The following is a 27996-nucleotide window of genomic DNA, read 5'->3' on the forward strand; positions in this document are numbered from 1 at the left end:
TATGACGTCATCACTGTGGAGGGGTGAAGGGAATAAAGTATGACGTCATCACTGTGGAAGGGTATAGGGAATAAAAACATGACGTCATCGATGTGGAGGGGTAAAGGGAATAAAATATGACGTCATCACTGTGGAGGGGTAAAGGGAATAAAGTATGACGTCATCGTTGTGCAGAGGTATAGGGAATAAAATATCACGCCATCGTTATGAAGGGGTAAAGGCTCCTGACGGGTAACTGATCCGTAAGACCCAAAGGACATTGCTTTCTGCCACTGGAGAAGTGATCCGCCCCCACCACTGCTTGTCAAAGGTGAAGATGCAAACCTTTCTAGAAACTACTAAGAATATTCTCTCTCTCTCTCTCTCTCTTACCATCACCAACACAACACCACTGCCAATACCACCACCACCTTCACCACCAACTATGCCATCACCAACACCACGCCACCAACATCTAAACCACCATCACCATCATCGTTAACGTCTACAAAAATACTATCACTATCCACAGAACACCAGGAACACTACCATTCCCACGGCCATGGCTACCAAATTTCAACTACATTACTATGACTATCATCACCATCAAGACTACAAACAAGTACACAGACTACCACAACACTACCATCATTACCACAACATACCACCACCATCACCACCTAAACCACCACCAAAACCACTATCCCCACCGCATACACAACCATCACTCCACTACCATCATAACCACCACCTACACCACCACTGAAACCACTATACCTGCTACCACAACCATCACCCCACTACCACTATAACCACCTCTAACACCAATATCACTGCTACCACCACCACCACAACTACCTACACAACCATCACCTCTACCACCATAACCACCACTAACACCATCACAACTACCTACACAACCACCTCTACCACTACCAGCACAACCACCTCTACCACTACCACCACCTCCACAACTACCGTAAACCATCACCCCACGACCACCTTCACCAGGGTCAGTGGTGGTGGGGACTCGGGGGAGGAGGAGGGAGCGATACAGAGGATTCCAGGAACTGCATATCCTCTAGCCAGACTCTAACCAGGTCTCTCTCTCTCTCTCTCGTTTGTTTAGCCTTGCCTTTGAGCTGCCTACATGCGGTAACAGCTTAAAACTCACATAACAGGTTCAAACTCAAACATTCACCCGACTAGCCTTGATACCACATGCAGGTAATATTCCTTCAAGAAACTCCTGTGACAATGGAAACAGCCCCATCCCCCCAAAAAATACGATTCAGACGACCGTATGCTTAACCCTTCACTCAGATGAAATATTTATCCACATTCCAATCAAAGAGTCATATGTAGTCTTCGAAAGGCTTGTGAGGGGAGGGGGGGGACTCCAAAGATGAATAACTTTTTCATGTACACTTCCTTAACTTCCGTAACTTGGGATGCAGGCAGTCTGAATCTTATAACCAAACGGCTTCCATCAATGCCCATCGAAAATTGGAGGCCTGTTCTTTCCTTTCCATGCCCGGCAGTACCCAGTTGACGCAGCTGACGTCTTGGATTATTCCCGCTTCTACCAGACGATTTTACTCATCTCGGAACCCGATCATGAACAGAGGGTTTGTGACGGCTATACGTCTGACGCCTTCATTTCGATAAGTCTTCCTAACCTATGTACGAAAGTCTATCCGTTGTGTGAGTACAATAAGAAAACAATTCACTGCACTGAAAAAGTTAAGGTCTAAGCATATAGCCACTAGCTTCACCATAAACGCTTTCAGAATAATAGTATTTTATGAACTATTTGCAAGTGGAATCTAGCCTTCACTGACCCCTCACTGCAAGTCAACTCCCCAAATTTGAATTAAATAATGCATTGGGGGCGAGAGTACTGGAGAGAAAAAAAAAAAAAAAAAAAAAAAAAAACACGGGTCGTTTGTGTAATGGAACAAAAATCATCCTCATCGATATACTCAAAACAAGAGCATGGAGGCATCTGTCAGCTTCAGTCATTATCTAAACTACATACTGTACACCTACTGACACCTGAATGTCAACACTGACACTGATCCCCTCCTCCCTCTAAGTGGCTTCATATATTATGCATTCACAGACGATTATGCCCTTGATAAACTCCTTGAGCGTAACCGATGTCAGCAGTTTAAACCATTAACTCCTTGACAGTGACTGCACAGTTTAAATTACTCCTTGGACAAAATATGAACATGAGCAGAGCTGGTACACTTATACTGTGTAAATATTATATAAACAAAAACAAATAAAATGTACGAATATAGTATGCTCGTTTATATTGGACTCAACCTGAGTACAAAGGAAAGCAAACAGCAACAGACCCAGTAGTCCACTCGAGACTGTTTGATGAGAGAATGCTATGACTATATCGAATTCTATGAGAAGATAAGGATTGGAATGCACAATGGCTCTCTCCTCCCCACTCCCGACCCACCAAACCCTCCAGACAAAACCGCCAAGAAAACTGAGAAGGGCCATCATGCAGCACAGAAAAACTGTCAGGGATATTTCATAGGAAGGACTGAAAGGCGAAACTATTGCACAGTCTAAATCTGAATGGGAAAACTAACAGAAATTTGAAACTACAGTGATGAAGATGCATTCACCATAATCTGAAATAGGAAAACAACTTTCAGCTTTTCGTCATGAATGTGTTAAATAGGGAGTTCAAGGCTTGATACTTATCTATGCGACTTTTAAATGTCATTACTGTACCGCTGTCTACCACATTCCAAGGCAACTTGTTCCGTATATTTACAACACTGTAGAAGGAAAAAGGATTTATTATTTCCTAGGCATTTTTCTTGGTATACACATGCTGGTTGAGTATTATTCATAGAGTACCTGAAGTTTTCATTTTTACTTCCGATGTTCAGGACTTTGCATATGTCGATATTAAAATCCATCTGTAATGTTTGAGTCCAAGTGAACAGTTTATCAAGATCCTTTTGAATCATCAGTCTTTGTTCTGGAGTATCTGCTGTTACCAGTTTTCGTATCATCAGCAAATATGGATACTTGACAACATAAGCCATCGTCAGTGTCATCAACATAAATTATAAACAATGCAGGACACAAAACTGAACCCTGAGGCACTCTGCTTGTAGCATGTGTCTAGCCTGATTCCTTCCCATTACACTGTGGTTGCATGAAATTCGATAAGCCTTAATAATGAGGTAGGAATGAGTCTCCTTGGTTACTAGTCAATGCAACCCTCCAATCTGACAACATCTGGCCATCAACTACGCTGAGAAGGGGTTATAGCGCTCTGTCAGGTCAAAACAAACCGACTATAGTAACCTTAGTTTCAAGCTGGGGTGAGCTTTATTTTACTACTTATTTTTACCGTTCCTGTAGGACCCTCCAGTGATCGTGCAGATAACGTGTCCGTCTACCCATCCTTACCGTCTGTTTTAGGTCTCACTCAGAATCTGACATTTAACGGGGCACAGCAGTACGTCCTCTAATGTGTTTCCAAAAGTTCGCACCCTCTTCTGATTCCCTCAACTTATGACTACGTTACTTACAACGCACATACAAACGCCCTTACTCGCCAACGCAGCCACTCCAACATCAAAGTACAACAAACATTTTCTCACCCGACAAAATGGGAGGGGGGGGGGGGTTGATGTTACTATCGATGCATGAGGTACCGAGTGAGGGCAGGTAACTTCAGTAACAGCAAGTGATGTTCCTCAACCCAACAGATCAGTTGCTCGTCATGAACCATACAAGAGAATCTGAACGTGTATAGCAGACCTCCTCGCCCACATCAGGTCATGGTGTGTGTAAGGCAGCCGCTACATACATACATCTACACACACATATCATTCTTGTCACTTTTGTTTTGGTTCATGCATTTCAGTCCTGTAATTTTTTTTTACCCCAACATATATTCCTGTATGACATTCCAGACGGACGTGAGGGTGGTGATGAGCTTTCTGCTTTGTTATCGAGTTAACAGATTCCTGTAATTCCTTAACAACACTGATCAGACTCTAAGCCAATATAATTTATATTAAAGTCGGGCCCTAGACAGTACCTTCATGTCTGTGACTTTATATTACAGACTCACTCACTCGTCTACCTCAAACAAAAACAACACGTATTACAATCTCTCTCTCTCTCTCTCTCTCTCTCTCTCGAGCAACCCTGACCATCTTAGCACGAATCTAGACTGCCCCACACCCTCTCTCTCTCTCTCTATCTATCTATCTATCTATCTCCTCTGCACTGATCACCGGCTCTCTTTACCTGTCCAGTCTACCTCCTACATAATTAAAATTTTTGCGCCTAAATAAATATGCCAACTCTGCAAACTAAAATTATTCTTTTTTATTCAATCAACTTTTTAAACAGCGTCCTAAATCAGTATCGAGAAAATAATCCATTTAGTATTAACCTTTGGAAAGAAGTGTGTTATAGCTTTATCGAACCCCCTCCAGTTCAAAAGTATCTCTTAAGCTGAAAAGAAACCGTCCTGACAACAATAATAATAATAATAATAATAATAAAATAATAATAATAATATTAAAATAATAAAAGTATAAATAAATAGTAATAATAATAATAATAATAATAAATAATAATATAAACAGTAACAACAACAACAACAACAATCTATCTATCTATCTATTGCCAGACGCCTCAATCCCGTTTGGGGTGGCCACAAACAAATCGCCTCCAAGTCGCCCTGTCCCCCGCCATTTCACTCCCCTGCTCCCAACTCACACCCCCCTCTCTCATATACCTCTCCATCCCATCCCTCCATCTCATCCTCGGTCTCCCCCTCCCTCTTCCCCCCTCCACCTCACTCACATACACTCTCTTCGTCAGTCTTTCACCCTCCATCCTCTCCACATGGCCAAACCACCTCAGTGTGTTCCTCATAACGCTTCCTATCACATCCACATCCACACCACAACGCTCCTTTATATCCTCATTCGTCAGCCTGTCTCTCCATGTGACTCCACAGGCTCCTCTTAAATAACTCATTTCCACTGCTCTCACTCTTGACTTGTGTCCTTCCAACAACGTCCAAGCTTCACTTCCATACGTTAGAGTTGGTACCACAATACTGTCACGTAGTAACTTTTTCACTTCCATGCTCACTTCCCTGTTTCTTATCACTGCTTTCAAAGAACCAGCAACCCTTCTTCCCTGCAGTACCCTTTCAAGCACTTCACCCTCCAAACCTCCATCCTTACTCATCATACTACCCAAGTACTTAAACGTACTCACATTTTCCAATTCCTCACCATCCAACCTCGCTGTACATTCACTGACTTCACCTCTCTCAAAGACCATCACTTTACTCTTCCCTACATTCACCTTTAGATTCCGTTTCTTACACACTCTCCCAAACTCATCCACCAAGCCTTGCAGCTCCCCTTCGTCTTCACTCAACAACACAGTATCATCTGCAAACAACAGTACAGGGAGTTTCCAAACACTATCCTCTCTCACCAGGGCCACTCCAACATCCACTACCCTACCTTGTACCTCTTTTATTACCCCATCAGTGTACAGATTGAACAACCATGGAGACATGACACATCCCTGTTTCAACCCAACTTTCAAAGAGAAAAATTCACTTAGTTCACCATCCACACGCACTGCAGCCTTCGCACCATCGTACATACTCTTCACAGCATTCAACAACTTCCCATCTACTCCATATATTCTTAACATTTTCCACAATCCTTGTCTATCCACCTTGTCATATGCTTTCTCCAAATACATGAAAGCCGCATACAACATCTTTCCCTTCTCTAGAAACTTTTCCACTAAAGATCTAAGAATGAATATCTGATCTACACAACCTCTTCCCTTCCTAAAGCCTCCCTGTTCTTCTCCAACTAATTTCTCTGTTCTTTCTCTAACTCTGTCAATAAGTATCCTACCATACACTTTTCCTATTATACTAAGAAGACAAATGCCCCTATGATTACCACACACTTCTTTTTCCCCTTTTCCTTTGTACAAGGGAATAATTATACCTGACTTCCAATCCTCCGGGACTCGACCTTCCTCCCAGGCCAATCTGCACATCTTCCACATCCATTCTACTACTATCTCTCCCCCATGCTTCAGCATTTCACCACACACTCCATCAATTCCTGGGGCTTTCCCCGATTTAACTTTCTTCATTGCTTCCACAACTTCTATCCTACTGATTTCTTCCTGTCTTCTCACCTCCCTCCTTCTCCCAGCCATTCCCCAGCCACTTGTACTCGCATTACTTCCATCCTCTATGTTCAGCAATTCCTTAAAGTGTTCTCTCCATCTGCTCACTTTTTCTCCCTTCTCCACTAGTAATCTACCATTTATATCTTTCACTCCCCTGCTAACTTCACTTCCACCCTGTCTTACTCTTTTCACCTCTTTCCAGAACATTTTCTTACAGTCCCTCCACTTTACACTCAAATTCCTTCCAAATTCCTCATCCACTCTCTTCTTACTCTCTCTTACTAATCTTTTCACCTCTCTCTTTATTTCTACATATAATAATAATAATAATAATAATAATAATAATAATAATAAAGAAATAACATTGTTCAATGGGGTTATATTTCCACTCCAGACCATCATTAACCTGACAAAAACACACAAGCTTATTACCCTAATCTCCATAAAATTGTTTGGCATCAGAAACAATAAGTCATCGTAAAAAGGGGGGAAAGAGAGAATGAATAAAGGAAGGGTAGAGTGAATGAATAAAGGGAAGGGTACAGAGAATGAATAAAAGGAATGGTAGAGAGAATGAAAAAATGGAAGAGTAGAGAGAATGAATAACGGGAGGAGTTGAGAGAATGAATAAAGGGAGGGGTGGAGAGAATAAATAAAGGGAAGGGTATACAGAATTAATAAAGGCAAGGGTATACAGAATTAATAAAGGGACGGGTGGAGAGAATGAATACAGGGAGGAGTTGAGAGAATGAATAAAGGGAGGGGTGGAGAGAATGAATAAAAGGCATGGCAGAGAATGAATAAAGGGAGAGGTAAAGAGAATTAATAAAGGGCAGGGTAGAGAGAATGAATAATGAGCTGAGTACAGAGGATACATAAAGGGAGGGGTACGAAAGTTCTGATGAATTATGGGAAACACAGATACAAGTAGAGGCCCCCCAAGGAGGGAATCACATCAGCCGCGACCTGATACATATCTAGCGTGGCTCGGAATGTGACCTTGACCTTGACCTTCTTTCACCAATTTTGAACTTGTAGGAGATTTTCATCCCTACTACAGTCCTGTAAAATTTTGTGATGTTATCTTGAGCGGCTGCGAAGTTTTCGTGCTAAATGACACACAGACACACACAGAGACAAACTGAAAACAATACCAGCATCGCCATCGCGGCTGGTAAAAACAGGAGGGGGGGGATAAGACCACTGCCCACTCTTCTTTGGTTTCTTTGATAATGATTGTCTTTTAATTCTGCCCTGGAACACACAAATAAGGAAGAACATGAACTCTGAACACAAAGAAATGGATCGCATAACTAGGAAGAACAGGGAAACGAATACAAAACAAGGAAATGAAACATAAAATCAGGAAATCGATGATACTATGGAAAACATGAAGAATAAAAGGCCAAAGAAATGAGGGAGAGAACACAGACCTGAATGACAAATCAAGGAAATGGAACACAAAGCAAGGCAATGGAGCACAAAACAAGGAATAGAACACCAAACAAGAACAAACAGGGTAAGACAATGCAACATACAGTAAAACAAAAAGCAAAGAAACAGAACAGAAAACAAGGAAGAACAAGGTAAAGGAATGCAACGAAAAACACTAAGATATGGAAGACAAAACAAGGAAGAAAGGAGGCTATGCAACAAAATCAAAGAAAATGGGATACGATTTTTCTGTTCGATTCATCTTTGGCACAGATAATGACGTGTGTTTACTGGACTTGGTGATGACTACTACTGTAAATAATTTTCACTCCACATGTGTTTTCATTTACTGCTGCTGGCTCCTGTAAAAGAGGTATGCAGTCTGTACCAGCCCTGAAACGAGGTAAAGTTAAAGCCACACACACACACACACACACACACACACACACACACACACACACACACACACACACACATTCAGGATGCCAGTGTCTGATTCAGTGTGATTCAAGGGTTAAATACGGTCGAAAAAGCGCCGAAAAAGATAAACAAAAGCTACTTGAGCAATGCACTATCAATTTCAGTCTTTTCACACTAACCTGGCCTAAAACTTCCGTCTCTCCCAGCAGAAAGTTGAGCTGTAACCAGAGATAAACACTAAAATATGCGACTAATCATAAAAAAACAGCTATGGAAAGGATGGAGAGTTTTTATTTTTTTTTACTGTCACTGAGCTACGGCAGTTAAACCTCCCAAATATAATATATAAAACAAACAAGTAAATACATACATAAAAAAAAACAATATAAATACAATAAAAACATAAATAAAACGCAAATCTAAAAGTTAAGGTGAAAGATTTAATTGGTTTAAGGAAGTTATCCAAGAAGAAGGGCCTAAGGACATGACAGCCTACCCACCTCCAGATAATAATGTCCGACTCATTACACCTGTCCACACACCCAGCACCTACTGGCCTCGTTCAGCTTAAAGAAAGTGAAAGTCGGCAACTCTAAAGAAATTTCCGGGTAGCAACAGCCTTCAGTCATTAGGTGAACACAGTTTCTGCTTGATTATATTTTTATTCACTTGCATAATTACTCTCAACGCTTCAATTATTGTTTATACTTAGTTCTTGTTGCTGGCAGACGATTATATTCAGCTCTGAAGCTCCCCCTCGTAGCGATGAAGTTTATGAAATCCCTCCTAAGCTGAACAATGTTACCTAAAGTAAAACCTTGTGTGTTGCGTCTTTTCATTGATTTCCTTAATAATTAACCTTTTTTCTCACCTCCTGATAATTTTATTCTGCTCTAAAACCCTCCTAATAGTGAAAATGTTAATGAAGGTTGTATCTAACCCTTCAGTTCGAAAAGTCTCTCCTAGGCAGTGTGGTATCACCTGAGGGCAGCGGGGGAAAAAAAAAAAAAAAAAAAAAGCATCATTGTAGTTTAGGTGTCAACCCTCTGATGGTGACAGAATTCTAAACTATCTGATGTCATTCAGCTAAGGGTGCCTCAAGTCATGCCAGAGTTTAACCGGCTGTTGTCGGTTTGTTTTCACCTCACAGAACACAGCCGCTCCCACAATTCGAAAACCTAGTAGTGGTTACCTGAAATTCGATGAGCCTTAGTTATGGGTCAGAAATGAGTTTCACTGGTTACACGCATAATCACTCCTCCAGTGTGGAGGGAAATGCCAAGCCTACTGTGGTGCCCTTGCTAACTGCGTGAAGAGTTTCAAATGCGGCGTCCATCCAGGAACAAAACCTCCACACTATTCCCCGCGCCTCATTGTGGCAAGGCGCTGTCTACCGCATGAAAACATCGATTCACTGGACGAGACGGCCCGGCAGAGGCGATTGCTTACCTGCGGCTGATAGCTCTGTTCGGTCACACAGACCGAAGTTACTTTACTACTACTACTACTACTACCACCCTCTAGTGTAACTACACTTGGCCATTAACTTAAAGGGGTTAGGATCTTAGCCAGGTGAAAACTAGTATACTACCTTCATCCCCCCGCAAAACACAGGGACGTAAGGGACATAACTGAACTAGACCCAGTAGTGTCCGCGTCCTTTGGGAAGGTTTAGAACACAGCTTAACCGAAAGGGATATCCAAAACAACAGGGTTTCATGGTTCACTGATCAACAAGGGATGTACTGAACTCGATCACCATCTATTTACCTGGTAACTTATACTTACCGCGTCTTTCATACCAGACTGCCACCTTACTCGAGGCTGTGGAGATTGCTTTGAGACCATCAGATAAGGAGGCTTCGAGGTAATGATATGAGAGCTTAATAATTTTCCCTTATCAACACCACCACAGCGGGGCCACCAGCATGATAACCACCCAAGCTTCCACCACCAAACCACCACCACAGACACCACTTTCAGCACTGACACCACTATCCCCATCACCAGCTAAATCATAAACACTTGTCACACCATCACCACCACCACCACCTATGCCATCATAACGACGTATACCACCATCACCACCACCACCTACACCATAAAGAGTTACACCACCACCACCACCACCACAACCACCACCTACACTATCACAACGACTCATACCACCATCCCCACCACCACCTATACCATAACAACGACTCACCACCTACACCATAAACAGTTACACCATCACCATCTACACCATCACAACGACTCATACCACTATCCCCACCAACACCTATACCATAACAACGACTCACCACCATCACCACCTACACCATAAACAGTCACTCCATCACCATCACCACCTACACCATCACAACGACTCATACCACTAACCCCACCACCATCTATACAATAACAACGACTCTCCACCATCACCACCTACACCATAAACAGTTACACCATCACCATCACCACCTACACCATCACAACGACTCATACCACTATCCCCACCACCATCTATACCATAACAACGACTCACCACCATCACCACCTACACCATAAACAGTTACACCATCACCATCACCACCTATGCCATCACAAAGGCTCACCATCATCATCACCATCACCTACACCATAAACACCAGTTACACCACCACCACCTTTGCCACCACAACCACTCACACCATTACCAGCACCCAACCCTATAAATAAATAAATAAATAAATAATGTAAATAATCAATGTAACTTTTTAGCTAACACCAAATCATAAGCAAAATTTATACAACTCTTCCTCAAACTCCTGCCACATGGGCCCACCCCACGCCCCAGGTTTTCACTCAAGCTATTCACATAAGCTATAATTATGATTTACTCCTCCCTAATCAACCCCAACCTAACCTAACCTGAACATCGACTCCTTGGGCTTTACATCATTTAAAACAATAACCTACTCTTCTTCCCTGACCTACCCTAACTTGTATACCGACTCTTTGGGGTTTACATCATTAAAATTATAACTTATCCTTCATTCCCAACCTAACCTAACCTGTACAGTGACTCCTTGGCCTTTACAGCATCTAAAACCATAACCTACCCTTCTTCCCTGACCTTACCTAACCTGCATCGCGACTCCCTGAACCCAGCTATACATCATTTAAAATTATAACTCACCCTAACCTAATATAATCTACCCTAACCCATTCTACCCTGCCCTCTACCACGACTCCTTTGGCCAATTCTCGTGGGCTTGGGAGGCTTCTAACACCTCATACGTACCCATGTTTATTTGCATTTGATAATCTTAATATTTTTACATGAGACTACTATACTTTCAGCCGCATATATAAGCATACTGGTGAATAAAAAAAAAATGGGGGGAGGGGGGCAGACAGCCTCCTAAGGTGACGGAAATCGAGCCCCTTAACCCTTTCCCTACTCACAACGCACATGGGTATTATAATCAGCCTAAGACCAGCTGATTTAATTTAGGCCCAGAAAAACCGCAGCAGTCTGGAGAAAAAAAAAATAAATAGGCCTACTAGTTCAACTCTTTTGATGTTATAATGGCACACGCACTTTAGTATTTTATTCAGGCGAACTTTAGACGATTTTGTTCAACTGAGAAAAAGACTTCCTCGGGATGAAGGTATTAACCGTTTGTATGATATCTATAATTTTTTCTTGCTACTACCAAGCTACTTTATTCAGCGTCCGCGAGGCCTCTAATCCCATCTCTAAAAAATGCATTAAATAAGATAAATAAAATCGACTGGAGGTAATGTGAATCAAATACACTCATTATTGCGCTGACGAGGTTCATGGAGTCAGCCTCGGAACCCTTCACTCTGAGAAAGCGTTCCTTAAAGAGCAGCTGAATATCAAATCAACAGCTGTAGCGAATGATAATATTTCCTACTTTGCATAACGCCTTCAGGGAGCATATCGTCTGGAGAAAATGGGAATAAATACAAAAGCGTCATGCTGTTGGAAAGTTTACAGAAGACTGCTTAACCTATTCAGCACGAGATCATCCCAAATTAAAGCAAATCATCAATAGGAAAAAAAAAAAGTCATGGGTTTAACCGGCATTGTAGTTTCTTTTAATGTTATGCACTGTTTAATAAAGCCAACATGCTGCACTGATGCATTTTGAGTCTCAAATATGTGAAGACGTGTGAGTGAGTGTGACTGTAAATGTATACTGTTATGTATTCGTGCGCTTGTATGTGCATTAGTACATATGCATGTGTAAGAGCGTGTGTGCGTGCGTGGACACATTAGCCATGGCAACACACCACCTGTGACCTTAACAACTAAAATGGCTGTATATTAAAACTTTCATCAACCTCTCTCTCTTCCCACCCCTCCCTCCCTTTGTGTGTGTGTGTGTGTGTGTGTGTGTGTGTGTGTGTGTGTGTGTGTGTGTGTGTGTGTGTGTGTTACCATATCACATTACTTCTCATGCAAAATCAGTTCCTCGGTGTACCATTTTCTCGTAATGCTTCTTAGATCACATTACTGCTCTTGCAAAATCAGCTTCTTAAAGACTGAACTTGCTGACCTGAAATCGTGTTTTCTTTACCCCTGCACAGTTGAGCATTTTGCAGAGAGGCTTTACTCGTTCGATGTAGCTCCCTAACACCTCTTCCTAAGTTATTTATTTTGCTTATTACACCTTGCTGTTCTCTACTGCCTTACATATATCTTTCTAATATGGCCATACTCTTCATAAATAACGTACAAAACGATATTAGCCAGCCGTGTCCGAAAATAAATCGCTAAGGAAGAGGTGTTACGGAGACTAATTATCCGAAGAGAATATGGGTCCAGGTGTCATGTTTGGGGAGACTGGCGATATACAGCACGTCTAAACAGGGTGGAATCAGGGCTTTTTTGTCTATTATTTCCTGTCCTCTCACGACCCCCTTCAGTCGCAATCTCTCTCTCTCTCTCTCCCCCCCCCTCTCTCTCTCTCTCTTTACAATTATTTCAATGGCCACTACTCTTAGTGTCTGCCTCTCCCCTGCGCCCATTACGGAGGACACACAACACCAATCCAACTTTCCAATCTCACGCCTTCTCTAGCTCTCAAGCACAAGAGATAACCGATATTCCCAGCCCTTCATTTACATAACTGGTCAACTCTGGGACTATTTTCCTGCAGTCTTTCGAACGTAGTGCTCGGGCTTTGCAAATATCACCGCATCCTGACTTATGCTTCTTTTCTTGAACTTTTCTTGACAGAGAGAACTTTATACTTGTTCCCAGCTTTTTTATTCTCCTTTATTTTTCCTTGCAGTAAAAAATGTAATACCCTGGCGACATCTTGTATATTTATTTACTCTTCCTACTGTCATGAGATTTTGTTCAGCCCCGGCGAGTCTTAACCCTCTCATATGCGCAACAACACCAGTGGTCTATTCCAACTAACACCAGACAATATTATAAACCTGAGAGCGACTGACACGAGAAACTTTTAGAGAGAGAGAGAGAGAGAGAGAGAGAGAGAGAGAGAGAGATCATTAAGTTCTGTGATATTACGGTCTTTCTCCAATCAGCACTACATCCTGGTCAGTCGATTTTATTTTTTAGCTTATAGATGTTTTGCAGTAAAGGGAACCAAAACACTCCAGTAAACCTCTAAGATCAGTGATCTTTTTTTTTTTTTACATATCTTTCGTTTTTCCTATGGAGCATATATTTTCTGCTCGAGGAAAATCCGATGTGGGGATTAAAATTCTACCTGCAGTAACCCTTTAGTACGATAGTTCTGCCATCGCCAACTGACTATACAGTTTTAGACAAATCTCATGTTAAGATGCTTAAAACTGCCTCCAGTAACTCCTTTTAAGCGTTCAAGTTGGCTCTGTTTATGATACAGGTGATTTTATACAACTTTAGACAAACTTCTTGCTTTGAAGGAATAACGTGACATGAACGAGATAACAGACAAGTTCTGGCACAGTATATAAATAAATATATATATACACTAGGTGATAATTTTTCCCCAAGTTAGCAGACTCTGGCACCTTTTCTCGTGGATTTAATTTGCATATTACTGTAGGTTTTCCTTAAGTGTTATCTACGTTATAATTTAACGGCATATATATATATATATATATATATATATATATATATATATATATATATTTAGCAGCCACACACTTGGCAGAAAGTCACTGATGAGACTACTGACCACCTGGCCGCGGTGAGTTCCACAGAAATAAGTCAATCTGTCTACGTATGCTGAAATTACTGTCAACACAAAATTTTGTAAGCTTGGCAAAAACATTAACCAATTTTTTTCCTTCAATATTATTGGTGCCGTAGATTTCTCTTGAGCATTGTAATAGGTCTCTCTCTCTCTCTCTCTCTCTCTCTCTCTCTCTCTCTCAAATATTATCGGTGCCCTACATATCTGTTGAGCATTGTAACCAGTGTCTCAAGTTTTTTTGAGGATCGCAAACTCGTCTGACATTCGTTGCAGTAACACACAAAGCAAATAATTACCAACTACAGTTTAACGAGTCAAAATCTGACATTAACTGCCTTCGCTGCTCTTTTGCTAACAGACTTAGGCCTTTACCAGACGATTTTACTCAGCTGGTGGCCATTCTAGCAGTCGGATGGTTAGGTATATTCTCTACCATCTGTCAGAATTTCCCTCAGTTGAATAAAATCGTCTGAAGTCAGCCCGAATAATAGAGCTAAATGTATAAAGAAGGAACTGCTGTTGAGGATCACGGCCAGGGAGTCTCCTTCAACCACGAGAATAAGGCTCTATGTGCTTGAATGTTGGCATTTTGGATGTGAGAGAGAGAGAGAGAGAGAGAGAGAGAGAGAGAAAACGTGTGTGTGTGTGTGTGTGTGTGTGTGTGTGTGTAATTCACCGGGTCGGTCAGGATCACTGGATGGTCGTGATCGTCAGCTTTTACCCTCCCGGAAGGGAGCTGAGAGCTCATATAGTCCGATCTAAGGGCAAGGCTGTGACCTTCACACACCCACACACCCGTTCCCTTGCTCAAGGGGGACAGTAACCGCCCACTTTGTCATTGAAACTTTTCGCAACCTAAGCGAGGCTCGAACTCCCGTTTACCAGATGGCAAGCGAGAACGCTACCACTGAGCCAGCGAGCGGTAGTGTGTGTGTGTGTGTGTGTGTGTGTGTGTGTGTGTGTGTGTGTGTGTGTGTGTGTGTGTGTGTGTGTGTGTGTGTGTGTGTGTGTGTGTGTGTGTGTGTGTGTGTGTGTGTGTGTGTGTGTGTGTGTGTGTGTGTGTGTGTGTGTGTGTGTGTGTGTGTGTGTGTGTGTGTGTGTGTGTGTGTGTGTGTGATCCACGGGTATTCGTCGTGACGGGTATATCTAACTGTCCGTTCCCTGAGGTTCAAAACTCGTCCCACGCACCAACAGACACCCTCAATCCCCTACACGGACACAATAGTAAGCCGTCTACACTGAGATACACCTGGACCATCTCATTCAGGACTGGTGTGACGGTACTGCCCACACGTCTGATTACCTACCATACAATCAGCCTACCTTGGATATCACCTGTATGTCAGGGGTATGCAAGCCTGAACATATATACATACATTACATTTATATACATTGATTACACATATACGTACATACACAAACATACATACATACATAAATTTCACACATACATACATACACAAACATACATACATACATATGAAATGAAATGAAATGAAATGAAGAGGTAGCACCAGGTAACAAAGACCATATGGCACAGTCGCATCAGAGTGAAAATATGGTAAAGGAGGAAAATAAGGGAAAAACGGAAGATAAAATTAAATATCATACAAAATCCCTAAATGAGTTAAAATGGACATTAAACGGGTAATAGAAAAATACCGAGACTCACTTAAAATATCGCTTAAATCTGGTGGTCGGCAAAGTGAGGATAAAAACGGGAATAGTCGAAGATGAACTCCTGTATGTCGAGGACAGGCAACAAGAATGTGGTGTACTGACAGGGGAACATTGCAAGCAGGGCAGACAGGCGGCGAATTGCCAGACATCAAATACCCAAGAGTAAGACGAGTATGGCCAATCAGTATGCGAGCGAGGGCAGTCTCCCAACGACGGTTACGATGACAAGGATTGGACCAAGGAGTAACAGAAGATTTAACAGTCCGGAGTTTATTACCAGTCAACAAGCACCAGCATGACTGCCACCACTGTCGGAAGAACGCTCGGAGGATAGGAAAAAAATTAGAAACTAGAACAGATCGAAAGGGCACACAAGGAGACTGGAGGGATTCTCGTGCCAAGGCATCCACAGTTGCGTTACCAGGAATGCCGACATGACCTGGCACCCAGCAGAAAGATACTGATTTTTTTCTTGATGGACAGACGAAACAGCAACTCTTATATCTCTAAGACGAGAGGATGGAAGTGCGAAGTTGACTGCAACAGAAGGAGTGCACTAAGGGAGTCAGAGAACAGAACGAAGGACGATGAAGGATAGCTGTAACATTTACGGGCCGCAAGTAATAAAGCATGAAGTTCAGCCGTCATAACTGAAGCTACTGAAGGAAGGCTATACTGACATGAATGATCAGGGAACTGAACTGCAAACTCAGTACCGTGTACCATTTTTTATCCATCTGAATAGACGTAGACTGCAGAAGCATGTTCGACAAGATGTGCGTGAAAGGAAGATCTAAGAACTGTGGAAGAGGTAGACGACTTTGAGGATGGCAATATGGAAGGACAAACTGAGGGACGTGGCAGCAGCCAAGGTGGAAACTGCCCAGGGCGAAATAAGAGAACATTTTCTATGGAAACTGGGAAGGACGAGAGGAAGGACTGAACAGGGAGTGTGATAGGGGGTCGATGACGTGGATGGGTTAAATAACAATCTGCAACAGAGGAATGTATTCTAAGCACCGATGAAGATTGAAACTGATGTTGTCTCAAGAAACAGCGAAGAGAACGTAACGCAAGACGTCAATAAAGCAAAGAGCAACCTGACTCTGCATAAAGACTCTCAACTGGGGAGGAGCGGAAAGCACCAAGCGCTAAACGAAGACCAAAATGGTATACCGAATCAAGTTTTAGTAAAGTACGAGAGGAAGCGGAAGAGTAAACTTGGCACCCATAGTCCAACTTTGATGAAATAAGGGCTCGATGAAGGTTAAGTAGGCATGTACGGTCAGCACCCTAAGACACATGGGATAAAATTTGCAGGAGACGAAGACGTTGTAAAGTCGACACTCTCAAAGACGAAATATGAGCGTCCCATGTCAACTTAGAATCAAAGATCAGGACCAAGAATCTAGTAGACGCCCGATACTGGAGAGGATGATGATAAAGATAGAGAGGTAGGTGAAGCGATTGGCGACCTCGAGTAAAGGTCATTGTACACGACTTAGAAGTGGAGAACCGAAAACCATGTGCAGTAGACCAAGAAGGAGCATTCTTATTTAATAGCAGACTGAAGAAGACTCTGTAACACAACGGGATTAGAGCCTGCAGCACAGATAGCGAAGTCATCAACATGTAAAGAAGAATGTACACCTGCTGGGAGAGAAGCGACAATATCATTACTTGCAATAACGAAAAGTGTTGTGCTAAGAACCCAGCCCTGAGGAACTCCTTCGTACTGTGGGAAGGAATCAGACAAATTATTGCAGACGCGAACAGAAAATTACCTATTTGTCCAATAATTTTGAATAAAAACTCCCAGATTGCCAAAAATACCAAGCAATTGGACTGTACGGAGAATATGATACTTCCACGCTGTATCATATGCTTTCTCAAGATCAAAAAATACAGCAAGGACTGATTCACCTTTGGAAAACGTAGCCCTAACCTACGTTTCTAACTTAATCAATGGGTCCAAAGTACTGTACTTCGCATCTTTCGGTGGCCGAACTGAGCTGGAGATAAAAGAAGGTTAGGTTCAAACAACCACATTAGCCTAGCATTAACCATACGTTCCAGGACTTTGCAAAGACAGCTTGTCAGAGCTACTGGATGATAATCTTGAGGAAGACGGCCATCTTAAAAAGGTTTGAGGAAAGGAATACATACATACATAAATTACACTTATATACCGTATACATACATACTATATATACATACAAGCATATTTGTACCTATATACTGTGCACTCTATACCTCTCGACATGCATTTATCTTATCCTCCCTATTCCCATTCTTCCTCTGATTCACTTATTCATCTACACCAAGACTCTTATTCGTACTTCATATATTCCTTCTATCAGTTTCCTATACTCTTGTTCTTCATTTTGATTAATTACTTTTATAATCAACTTGCTTTCATGTCATACGTGTCACGTGCCTACCGGAGCCTCCATTTTCTTTCTCCGTCAAATCCCTTAATTAACTACACTATATGCAAATGAAAATCCGAAATCCTGAAAATCTGGGAAAAAAAAAAAAAATCAAGAGAGCCAAAAACAACATTTGTTCGAGATATCTAAACACCTTATTATCGTGTCTCCTAGAAACTTGAACAGTCTTCCTCTCAGCTTCGCATTCATCTTCTCCTCAACTTTCTTTTTCTTTACCTCCCATGAATTAAATTTCTAGATAAAATGTAACTGGACCAATACACACAAAAAGGAAAGAATTTAAGTACATCGATGTGTGTCAAACGATCAGTAACCAAACTGGAGGGGAAAAAAAAAAAAAAAAAAACGCAAGGAAATTTCAGCTCGTCACCACATTGCCTTACAGCCTACTTCAGTTATCAATGCTGCATCATTAAACACTTTACACACCTATTATAAATAAAGTCACCAAAAGAAGTATTCCTGTAGGCTATCAAGCAGCGGCACTAAAATTTATGTGCGACACGAAACACCTGATAATCATGTTGCTAAATGTGTGAATGTCGACACCTTCAAAATTCCACTGTCTGTATTTTTCTTGAAAGCTTCACTTCTAGATCCAGTTGGCAGCAGGCGTACAGAAGTCTGAAGTTATCTTTGTTAGGGCCAAGCGATAAAGCCATTCAACACAACATTACATTGATCTCAACTCTCATTATTCCGTAACGAAGAACAGGTTTGGCTGCGAGTGATGAAGACTGATGAGAATTAGGTTGGGCAGGCTATGTGAGTACTCAATGCTGCTGAGAGAGGAGAGGAAAGGAGAGGAGAGGAGAGGAGAGAAGAGGGAAGGAGGGAGGAAGGAAGGGAAAGGAAGGGAAGGGAACGGAAGAGAATGGAAAAAAATAATATAACCCCAGGAAGCAAAAAGAAAAAGAAAAAAAGAAAGGTGACAAGAACTGGCTAGGGAGGGAGGTGCAGTCAGGACAACATGAAGCTCTCAAGGTTACTGATGTGATGATGATGATGATAAGAGTAGAGAGGACAAGGCAAGAGATGAGGATGATGAAAGAGAGAGAGTGAGGAGAGAGAAAATGGAGGTGAAGAAGGCTAAGAAGAATAAAAAGGATGAGAGGGTCACGTGAGATTTTAAGGCTGTGGAGAGAGGTGAGGACAAAATATAAAATGAAGTGAAAAAAAGAAATTATGAAAAATAATACAGATGACAAAAACATTACAAGGTGAGAAGGCGTCAGGGGAATGAAAAATAGAATGTTTGAACGTAGAAGAGGAAAGGCAGGAGACGTGAGGGATGGGTAAAGTAAACAGACGAGAAGTGGAGGCTAAGTTACATAACAGCATGATGGGGCAAGCCAATACAATAAACTTTTTCAAGCTAATGAGACAGACGAGAAAGGAAGACAAGAAGATAAAAAAAAAAATGAAAATAGGAGAAGGAACTAATAACTAGAGAAGGAAAAAAAGTTGATATACCGTGCAGCATGGTCAATGGAAACATTAAGCTACAAGAAACAGCACTCAGAGAGTGCATACTTTCGTCATCACCTATACCACACAACCCAGATCACCACTGAGTTTTATCAACCCTTCCCTCGCCCACGACCCATTTAAAATATATATATATATATATATATATATATTGTTACATAGCCTATGATTTCATCATCCTTTGTGTAATTTTAACGCACAGTTGCTGCATGTTTGATCACGAGCGTGTTCTGCCTCAGTCCCCCCCTTCTACCGTTATAGTAGAGTAAGTCGTTCTCTCTGTTATTCAGAGCGGGATTTTCAGCTTTTTGTCCCCATGGCTTCATTTGCGCGTCCTTCTTACAAGTTGTATCAAGCTCTGCCGGCCCCTATATAATGAGCTCAGTCTCTGCATCATTGCCACTTAGATCTGCTCCTCATTTTGTTCACATCTCTGTCCTCCCCTGTACAGATATTATTATTGTGAGTGCTCAAGAAATCTCCAAACATCTAGCAGCTGTGTGTAATTTGAGTATAACTGTTGTATTTTTTCTTGTACTGTGTAGCATAAGGTTAATTCGTAGGCCTAGTGAGGTTTTTGATTAATGTTGGGTTATGTCAGTCATTTTTAATAATAATTTGTATCTGTAATAATATATCTCGCATTCACTGAGTATTATCCAGTATCTCATTTTATCAGGGCTGACTTAGATAAATTTCCTCTTGCTAATTTCGTGTTAATAGAGGCTATTGCAGTTAACCATATATTTGGCCTGTTTATTTGCCATTACATTATCCTTATGAGTCCTGAATGTTTTGTTGTTAGTTTGAGCATTAAACTTTAACTTGTAATTTTACCTAACTCTTTTGTTTTGAACCTGGAACTTTACGGGACAGTAGTGACTCTTAGTATTCTCACTTAAAGTGTACATTATCTTCCTCTGTTCCGTAACATAAATTTGGCGACCTCGCCAGGATATTCAGGATATTATCATAAGGATATTGCTTGATATTTTGTGACTGTGATTTATTCATGATGTCTACTATTACTACACTTGATGAAGCCAAAGATTTTTTGTCAAATGTGCAAACAGTGTTGGATGTAGAAAACAGAACAAAGAATGAACTTAAGCTTGTTGCTCAACAATTGGGAATTGCAGTTCACTCTCATCATTCTAAAGATCAAATTGTTGACATGATCAATGAAAGCTTGTTTAATGTAACTCCTCCAAATGAGCAAACGCAGATTGAATTAGCTAAGTTACAGCTAGCCCTGCAGGAGGCAAAAGCTAAGGAGGCTGAATTTCAGGCAAATGCTCGTATTCAGGAGGCACAGATACAGGCACAAATTGAACTTGCCAGGATTCAGGCAGATGAGTATCGCATGAAACAAGGTGGAACTGGATCATCTAGCTCTGATGATTTTGATGTGGCTAAAAAAGTTAAACTTGTCCCTCCTTTTAATGAATCTGATTTAACAAAGTATTTTCAGTTGTTTGAGAGGGTAGCTACAGGTTTTAGTTGGCCCAAGCAGTATTGGCCAGTACTCCTTCAAACTGTTCTCACCGGTAAAGCTCAAGTAACTTATGCATCTTTGCCTCAGGATCAGTCTGATAATTATGATGTAGTTAAGAGCTTGATTCTTAAGGCCTATGAGCTTGTTCCTGAAGCCTATAGAGTAAAACTTAGGACAACTTACAAGCAAGATAAGCAATCCCATGTTGAGTATGCAAAAATCAAAGAAGATCTGTTAGAGCAGTGGTTAAATTCTAAGAATGTGGATTCTGATTTTGACAAATTTAAGCAGATGATTTTGCTGGAGGACTTCAAAAGGTGTATTTATAAAGATGTAAGCCTATATCTTGATGAGAAAAGAATAGATAATTTGTCTGATGCTGCAGTTTTAGCTGATGAGTATGTTCTCACTCACAAGAGATATTCTAGAGAAAAAGGGAAAGCTGAGAGTAAGTACGTTGCCTCTACTCAGAGTACAGGTAACAGGAAAGAGAATAAAGATGATGTTTCTCAGGAAGTAAATACCAGCTTCACCTCTAGATTTCAGAAAAGTAAATGTACTTATTGTAGTAAGCTTGGTCATACTACGGAGAGATGTTTCAGGAGACAGCGTGATGTGAACAAAAAGGAGTCTTTAAATATTCAGTCAATTGGTCTAGTGTCCACTCTTGAGAGTTCCCAGAATTCTTTAACTGAGTTAACTGAACCTGCTTTGAGGGGTAACTTAAATTCTCATGATGGAGCTCCTCTTTTGAGCAGTAACGTGGGTGACACTCTCAAGAGTTCATGTGCTAATTTCCTGTCTGATGGTTTTGTCAGTCCTCTGGACAGTAATGACAGGAAATCAGTTAAAATATATCGTGATACAGGTGCTTGCCAATCCCTTATGCTGACCAGTGTTCTAGGCTCTAATGTTAATTCCTCTGATGAAACTGTAATCTTACATGGTGTAGGGAATAATTACTTCTCTGTCCCTCTGTGCAGAGTGAATTTAGAGTCTGGTTTTGTTAATGGTTCCGTTATGGTTGGGTTGGTTGAGACACTCCCAATGTCAGGTGTAACTTTCTTACTTGGAAATGATATTGGTGGAAGTCAAGTGTGTCCAGCTCCTCAGTTGTCTAGTGAGCCAGTGGCTGTGTCCCAGGATTGTGATGTCCCTGATGTGTTCCCTGCATGTGCTGTCACTAGGGCTAAGTCTAAAGTTACTGGTGATTTACAGGATAATGATGATGATGATGTTATCCTAGCTGACACTTTTCTTGCTAATTTGGACCACTCACCAGATGAGGCAGTACCCTGTAGTGTTGATAATTTGTCTCGTCAAGAGTTGGTTGAGTTGCAGGTTGCTGACCCTGAGTTGAAAGGTCTAGCTAACTCTGCTTACAGTGAAGAAGAGTCAGCCGGTGCTTCTACTTGTTATTATATAAAGTCAGGAGTACTTATGAGGAAGTGGAGACCCCCAACAGCATCAGCCGACTGTGAATGGGAGGTTGTACATCAAGTTGTCATCCCTCGTGTTTGTAGGCAGGATATCATTAGAGTGGCTCATGATTCCAGTTTGGCAGGACACCTTGGAGTGAGGAAGACTGTGGCACGCATTTTGAAACACTTCTACTGGCCAGGTATCTTCATGGATGTTTCCTGGTATTGTAAGTCTTGTCACACCTGTCAAGTTGTGGGGAAGTGTAATCAGACTGAAAAGGTTGCACCTCTAGTTCCCATTCCTCCTTTTGAGGCGCCTTTCACCTGTGTGTTGGTGGATATTGTGGGCCCTCTTCCTAAGACTTCTTCAGGATTTTCTTATGTGTTGACCCTGATTGATATGGCTACTCGTTATCCTGAAGCCATTCCACTTAGAAATATCTCAGCAAAGAACGTGGTTAAGGAAATGCTAGGGTTCTTCACAAAGTTTGGTCTGCCCAAGGAGGTACAGTCAGACCGAGGAAGTAATTTCATGTCAAATGTTTTCAAGCAGTCTCTGAAAGAGTTGGGCATCACCCAGATCACCTCTTCAGCTTACCATCCCCAGACCCAAGGAGCGTTGGAGAGATATCATCAAACACTCAAATCGATGCTCAAGAAATACTGTTTGGAACATCAGAAAGACTGGGATAAAGGTCTTCCATTCGTTGTGTTTGCCGCAAGAGAATCTCCAAATGAATCACTGGGCTTCTCACCTTTTGAACTACTGTTTGGCCATGAAGTAAGAGGACCCCTTAAGTTACTCAAGGAATGCTGGCTGTCGGAGGAAGATGACGTCAACCTGCTGGAGTATGTGATGAATTTCAAAGAACGGCTGTCCACTGCTTTACAGCTGGCGAGAGAGAATTTAGGAGCTGCTCAGGAGAAAATGAAGACTTGGTATGATAAGAAGTCCAGGTTACGCCACTTTCAGCCAGGAGATCAGGTTTTGATTCTGCTACCGGTTCATGGGCAACCTCTTCAAGCCAAGTTTAGTGGTCCTTATTTCGTGGAGAAGAAACTCAGTGATGTCAACTATGTCATCGCCACACCAGATCGTAGAAAGAGCAAGCAACTATGTCACATCAACATGCTAAAGTTATATCACAGGCGGGACGAAAATAATCCAGTCTGCACTGTAGCTGTTCCACCCGAGTCTGCAAGTGAAGCTCTCCCATGCAGTATGAGCCTGAGTGATAGTTTGGGGAAGAATCCTGATATCATGAATGATCTCCAGACTAAGCTTTCTCATCTACCTCCCGAGGAAAGGCAGGAGTTTTCGGCATTACTGCAGGATTACCCGCAAGTGTTCCGTGCCACTCCAGGAAGAACCACTGTGTTGATGCATGATGTCGATGTTGGAGATGCAAAGCCAATTAAATTGCCTCCTTACCGTGTGAACCCAGTGAAAGTTCCTCTCATCCAGAAGGAGCTTGGCTACCTGTTGGACCACAAGATGATTGAGCCCTGTCAGAGCGAGTGGAGTTCTCCTGTCACTCTGGTCCCTAAGCCAGGTGGGTCACAGCGGCTTTGCATTGACTACAGACGTGCTAATCAGATAACCAAAACAGACACTTACCCTCTCCCTCGTGTGGAAGATTGCATGGACAGGATAGGAAAGGCTAGGTACATAAGTAAGTTTGATTTGTTAAAGGGATACTGGCAAGTACCTATGACTGAGCGTGCTAGGGAGATCTCATGTTTTGTAACATTAGGAAAGACTTTTGCATGTTCTGTAATGCCATGTACAGATTGTTTTAGAGTAATAAGAAATTTCCTTTGTAAATTTCTTTTTCTTTGTGGGGAGGTGTTACATAGCCTATGATTTCATCATCCTTTGTGTAATTTTAACGCACAGTTGCTGCATGTTTGATCACGAGCGTGTTCTGCCTCAGTCCCCCCCTTCTACCGTTATAGTAGAGTAAGTCGTTCTCTCTGTTATTCAGAGCGGGATTTTCAGCTTTTTGTCCCCATGGCTTCATTTGCGCGTCCTTCTTACAAGTTGTATCAAGCTCTGCCGGCCCCTATATAATGAGCTCAGTCTCTGCATCATTGCCACTTAGATCTGCTCCTCATTTTGTTCACATCTCTGTCCTCCCCTGTACAGATATTATTATTGTGAGTGCTCAAGAAATCTCCAAACATCTAGCAGCTGTGTGTAATTTGAGTATAACTGTTGTATTTTTTCTTGTACTGTGTAGCATAAGGTTAATTCTTAGGCTTAGTGAGGTTTTTGATTAATGTTGGGTTATGTCAGTCATTTTTAATAATAATTTGTATCTGTAATAATATATCTCGCATTCACTGAGTATTATCCAGTATCTCATTTTATCAGGGCTGACTTAGATAAATTTCCTCTTGCTAATTTCGTGTTAATAGAGGCTATTGCAGTTAACCATATATTTGGCCTGTTTATTTGCCATTACATTATCCTTATGAGTCCTGAATGTTTTGTTGTCAGTTTGAGCATTAAACTTTAACTTGTAATTTTACCTAACTCTTTTGTTTTGAACCTGGAACTTTACGGGACAGTAGTGACTCTTAGTATTCTCACTTAAAGTGTACATTATCTTTCTCTGTTCCGTAACAATATATATATATATATATATAATATATATATATATATATATATATATATATAGAGAGAGAGAGAGAGAGAGAGAGAGAGAGAGAGAGAGAGAGAGAGAGAGAGAGAGAGAAATCCATCAATAACTTTCTGATATATATTGTGGACAACAAACAGGCACACAAACAAACATTCGTGGATACATAACCTCCACCAACGAAGAATAACAATCTAGTTATTAATTAAATAACATGTTATTACATGTACACAATAATATACCAATAAACACAATGAAGGATTCCCACGACCATACTTGGTGAAGTATGAGAGGTGCTGGTGAGCTTAGTAGGAGACTGTTGCTCAAAGGATGTGTGTGCGTACTTCTGGAGATCCAAGTAGACCTCCTTTAGTATGGCCTGAGATGTCGCTGGGGGCAGTGCTACTGTCGTCTCAGAGGTATGATAGAGGGTTCACACTCACGACGACTGCAGGTCACGCAGACACGGTGTCCTCTACTGTTGTTGTTGCCTCATGGGTACTCATTAGTTTCTCCTGCAGTGTCCTCCTTGGTACCCAAGGGGATTCTGACGGACAGCCAGGAGGAGCTGTTCTCTGCAGTAGGCTGGGCAGGACGATTATCATCACCTAAAAGGTTAAGGAGTGACTTCGGCAGTAGATGACTGGAAGTAGCTTGGCGAGACTTACTGAAGGGCAAAAGATTTGACTCATGCTGCCCCTCACTGCTTCTCCTCCACCTTTTATTTACGAATCAGGCAGGGGTTAACAGCAATTGGCGCTTTGAATCATGTGACGTAGTAAGTAAACAGTTTTTGCTACCTTTAGATTAATTAACTCAACTTAAGAAAGGACTCTCTTCCTCAAGGGTTTAGCGAATCCTAGAACTAGTCCCTCCACGTCGAAGTCTATAAAATCGTCTTGTAACACCACCCAGAGTGACAAGGTTGTCTGGTGCTGGTGCGACTTTTCTTAAGCTGTGGTAATTGCCTTGCTGATTGCCTTGTGTAATCTGATCTATACAAGTGTTTATCACTCACGCTGCCATTTTTGAGTGGTTATCCTTGTCATCAATGCTGTCCCGCTGCTCGTTTCTATGATGCAAGATAAAAACATGACGTGAGGAGTGAGATGAATAAGAGAGGTGAAAACAAGACGAGAGGAAAGAGGAGAGATAAGAGAGACGAAAACATGAGAGGAAAGAGGAGGAGAGAAGAGGAAAGGGGAGTGGAACGATAGATGACAGAGGTGAAAACAGGAGAGGAAAGGTGATGTGATGTGATGTGATGTGAGGTGAGGTGAGGTGAGGGGAGGGGAGGAGAGGGGAGAGAAAAGAAATGGGAAATGTGAGAAGTGAAAACAAGGCGGGGAGGAGAGCTGAGAGGGGAGATGGGACAGGTGAAAATAAGAGTGGAAAGAAGAGGAGTAGAGAGGAGAGAGAGATAGGAGATGAAAGAAACGAAAACAAAAGAGGAAAGAAGAGAAGTAAAGAGGAGAGAGGTGAAAATGAGAGAGGAGAGGAGAGAAGCTATGACTAAGAATATGGTGGAGGCAGGTGTGGTAAGATTTCATGGCTGAAGGGAGAGGGGAGGAGAGAAAAATAAGGGAAGGGAAGGAAAGGAGGGATGGGGGGAGGGGGGAGGAAAGGGAAGGGATGGAAGTGAAACGGAAGGGGAAGGGAAGAAATGAGAAACCGGGATAAAAAAAGGCAAGAAATGAAACAGACGAAACGAAATGAAAGGAGGAGAGGAGGAGAAGAACGTAGACGAAAGGAGAAGAGATGAGGACAATAAGGCAACAGAACGGAAGAAAAGAGTCGAATGAAGCAGAAACGAGATTAGTACAGCAGACCAGAAAACAGCAACGCTGAGCAGAGCAGACGCGAGTATAGTCAGAGCAGAGCAGAGCAGAGCACAGTACAGTATAGTAATGGAATTGAACGAAGAACGACAAAAAAACACTCATATCTACTCCTTGTTTAACGTGTATCAAGATATTATTGTATAATCCCCATTATATCTATGTATACCTTCGACCCTTCCTGGACACATACCTATTAATCCTTGTATATCTTATCTGTATATATCCTTCTAATCCCTCCCCTAAACATGGCCATGTCTCCTCTACTGCCCCTGTATCATACTTATCCCTTGTACAAACCTCCCCGCCCTTGCCTTCATAATATACTCAAACACCATATAACTCCTTGTGTCAGGAGACACCATCTCAGCTACCCGGGGGAGTAGTGTACCCCCCCTACAATATGTCTACCCCCGATGTATATATGCCCCCCCCCCCAATGCATACATGCCCCCACTAAACTTGCTGACCTAGCACGCCTTCCCAGGGCCCCAAGCCTGGGAAGACTGAGCCACTGCGTTAGTTCAGAGCAGACATTCAAGAAGGGCAGACTATTTTGTTGTGAGCTCGTAATAAACTCCCTAACTAGCTGTTTGTACACGGAGTTTCTATCACCAAAATATTGCAAGGTACAGAATAGATGAGGAGAGAAAGGAAAAGGGGAGGGTGGGGAGGTGTTTTAGTGGTCGAAAGTTGTCAGTTGCAATAAGAAAAT

This window comes from Coenobita brevimanus, chromosome 64 (assembly GCF_032717465.1).
Source record: "Coenobita brevimanus isolate Jiangsu-jjx chromosome 64, ASM3271746v2, whole genome shotgun sequence".
In the NCBI taxonomy this organism is placed as follows: Eukaryota; Metazoa; Arthropoda; class Malacostraca; order Decapoda; family Coenobitidae; genus Coenobita; species Coenobita brevimanus.